A 704-nucleotide genomic window follows, 5' to 3' on the forward strand; every position below is an offset into this window, starting at 1 on the left:
TAATAATAATAATAATAATAATAATAATAATAATAATAATAATACTAATAATAATAAATTCGTTTTATTGGCCACAAGGGCTAATATCAATCAAAAACATATAAGGACAAAGACAGGATGAAGTTTACAAAAGGTTTTGTCCGAAAAGTAGAAAAACGTTCGTGTAAACAGAGGAAGAAAACGGAGAAAGATATAACAAACAAATAAATAAATAAATAAATAAATAAATAGAACTCCCAAAGGGGGAGGCGCTTCGAAAACGTTACCCGTGGAAAAACCCATAAAACCACGGGAGCCTGGTGAGAAAAAATAAGAAAGGGGTATAGAGCCCTTTCTCCTTTTGCATACTTTTTTTCCTACAGGTGTATTCTCAGAATTGGTCCGTTTATACTGGCCATTCTTCCAACAGTCACCCATTTTTCAACAAATTTGCTATGAGACAGCACTTCCTCTTTGGCCAAGGCCTTATAATTAATAATAATAATAATAATAATAATAATAATAATAATAATAATAATAATAATAATAATAATAATAATAATAATAATAATAAATAGCAACAGAAAAAAGATGGTATAAACACACGCCAGAAAAGGTCACAGAAAACGAGAAAGCAACCATACTCTGGGATATGCCAATACACACAGATAGAGAAATTAAGGCAAATAGACCAGATATAGTTGTCAAAGATCATGAAGGAAAAA

Source organism: Octopus bimaculoides, chromosome 16 (genome assembly GCF_001194135.2).
Source record: "Octopus bimaculoides isolate UCB-OBI-ISO-001 chromosome 16, ASM119413v2, whole genome shotgun sequence".
NCBI lineage: Eukaryota > Metazoa > Mollusca > Cephalopoda > Octopoda > Octopodidae > Octopus > Octopus bimaculoides.